At 56.0% G+C, this 2,764-nt stretch overlaps 1 long non-coding RNA gene across 1 annotated transcript; it reads right to left on the minus strand.

Annotated features, from left to right (window-relative positions):
• Positions 1-1,385, minus strand: LOC121141199. Its single transcript, XR_005878087.1, has 2 exons — positions 1,308-1,385; positions 1-704 (listed from the first exon to the last, which is right to left on the minus strand). It is a non-coding gene; the product is annotated as an uncharacterized LOC121141199 (long non-coding RNA).
• Positions 1,386-2,764: the final 1,379 nt, after the last annotated feature.

Here is a 2,764-nt window from a genome sequence, read left to right on the forward strand (position 1 = left end):
TTAGTCTAATGATTGGTCTTGGGGAAGAGGTAAGGTTATCAAACATGGGGGAGGGGTGGGGGCAGGGGAAATCCCTGAAGGCCGCAGCTTAGGTGAAAATGGGATTTCCGCCTCCATCCGGGCCAAATGTTTTCTATGATTCGGGCCATTATACTGGAGGCTTTCAACGCGCATTTTCCTAATCGGTTTGCGTCTGCTGGAGTCCCAGGTGACGATGTGGGGAAGATTGAATCCATCGCCTTTCATCAGGTCTCTCAGCCTCTTACTGCAGCTAAGGAGCCAGCCTCTTTTGACTTAGAGAGCTGGTCCCCGGATGAAGTCAGCCCAAGAGATCTGTGGAGGGGGGAGTGTCAGAACCCGCAAGGATAGCGGGGGCGGGCGGGGGGGGTTGTGACCTCCCCTCAACACCTGGAGACTTGAGACCCTTCACACCGCAGGTCACCATTTTCTCATTGCTCAATCACGCACATGCCCAGGGTTCCAACCCCACGAAAGGCCGAAAAGACCGAATGGAATCCTACAGGCAAAGCTCCAGTCTGAGGCCAGTCTCTGAGAGTGATTCCCTGGCAGGACCATTCCCCGAGTGTCTTTGTCAGTCTGGATTCACAGAGGACAGGACGAAATTCTTTAAAGCCTTGTCTTGCTGCTGAGCAGGAGCTGGAGAGATTGCAGGCAAGAGAGATGGATCCTAAGAAGGCCTGGAGCTGGGGAAAGAGAGCTGGGTCTGAACCTGGGACCCCAGGACTGCACATCTGAAAGGTCAGAGCATTGCCCGAGTGGAGAGAGCGTGGAAAGGGCTCTAACTCAAGCTTCTTCCTCTTATAAATTTAGTAAAACACACACTGTAAATTTTTACCTTATGTGTGTGTACATGCTAGTGTGTGTACATGCTAGTGTGTGTGTGCGCGTGTGTGTGTGCATGTGTGTGTGTGTATGTGTGTGTGTGTGTGTGTGGAGAGAGAGAGAGAGAGAGAGAGAGAGAGAGAGAGAGAGAGAGAGAGAGAGAGAGCTCGGCATAAGCGAGGCAAGTTGTGTCCTGCTGAGCTCCACCCCAATCCGTGTCACTGCTCTGAAATGCACACTAAACTCACACCGTCATGGACCATGTGTCATTTAGGGTTTGTCAACTTGACACAAACTAGACATCTATGGGGAGAGGGAACCCCCGTTGAGGAAGTGCCCCGTTACATTGGCCTGTGGGGCACTTCCTCAGTTAGCAGCTGACGGAAGAGCAGTGCCTCCCCTACGCGGGTGGTCCTGGGTAGTATAATAAAGCCGGCTGAGAAAGCCCCAGCCTCACTACTTACCTGCAAACAGTCATGGATGCAGAGAGAGGTCTCGGGGTTTGGGCTCCCTCCCATGCATGCCTACAATGGCAGACAAAGCCAGCATGACTGTGACATCACAGCCAGACACAGCTTCTGACTTCCCAGTGAAGGCTCTGCACAGTCTGCCAGGCCGGGACAGCGGGCCCCTTCCTCCAGAGCCCCTGGGCATCAAAAGCGAGCAGTGTGGAAAGGGATAGGACAGCCTGCAGGGCTGGGAAGGGGCTCAGTTGCTGCAGTGCTTGCCTAGCTCGCAGGAAGCCTTGGGCTTGATCCCCGGTGATGTGTAAGCCAGGCACGGTGTCACACTCCTGCAACCCCAGCACTCAAGAGGTGGCAGTAGAAGCATCAGATGTTGCAAGGCTGTCCTCGGCTATGTAATGACTTAAAGGCCAGCTGGGCTGCATGACACCTTGTCTCAAAGGAAAAACCACAGCTCGAGGCCTTAGGATGCTGACCTGACAAAGGGAGCTGGAGCCATCCCAGGTGATGGTGACTAAGAGGCCCCGGGGCCCCCAACCCAACCAGAGACCAAGGAGACCTCTGCGGCAGGTGCACAGGAACAGGCTCACATGGGCGGTGGGCAGAAGAGTGGGGAGGACGCTCAGGTGCAGCACGCAGTCTGAGCGAGGGCACGAGGTCAAGGAGCCATGTGGACGGGATACAGACAGCGGGGACCCACAGGCCACTCTGGCCAGTACAGAGCGTTCCTGGGCCACCAGGACTGTCAGCTGCGACCGGTAAGTGTGACTGGGAGAGAAGAGACTGGGGAACCAGGATAGGAGGCACTGTACGGTCTTACAGGTGACACCTGGGCCCAGGCAAGGTGAAGAGTACCTGTGCTTGAAAAGCTGGCTACAGACCCCGGGCCACAGAGGACACCTGAAGGAGAGAGCAGAAGACAGAGAGACCTTGCTTAAAGATGTCAACACGGCAGCATGATTGCCTGCTCCTGGAGTCTGAGCAGGAAGGGGTACCCGAACCTGGTGGAGCACCTGAGGCTGGTGGGGTATCTGAGCTTGGTGGAGCATTTGAGGCTGGTGGAGTATCTGAGCTTGGTGGGGCACCTGAGGCTGGTGGGGTATCTGAGCTTGGTGGGGCACCTGAGGCTGGTGGAGTATCTGAGCTTGGTGGGGCACCTGAGGCTGGTGGAGTATCTGAGCTTGGTGGAGCATCTGAGGCTGGTGGAGTATCTGAGCGTGGTGGAGCACCTGAGGTTGGTGGGGTATCTGAGCTTGGTGGAGCATCTGAGGCTGGTGGAGTATCTGAGCTTGGTGGAGCACCTGAGGTTGGTGGGGTATCTGAGCTTGGTGGGGCACCTGAGGCTGGTGGAGTATCTGAGCTTGGTGGAGCACCTGAGGCTGGTGGGGTATCTGAGCTTGGTGGAGCATCTGAGGCTGGTGGAGTATCTGAGCGTGGTGGAGCACCTGAGGTTGGTG

This window comes from Mesocricetus auratus, unplaced genomic scaffold, assembly GCF_017639785.1.
Source record: "Mesocricetus auratus isolate SY011 unplaced genomic scaffold, BCM_Maur_2.0 Super-Scaffold_100007, whole genome shotgun sequence".
Lineage (NCBI taxonomy): Eukaryota > Metazoa > Chordata > Mammalia > Rodentia > Cricetidae > Mesocricetus > Mesocricetus auratus.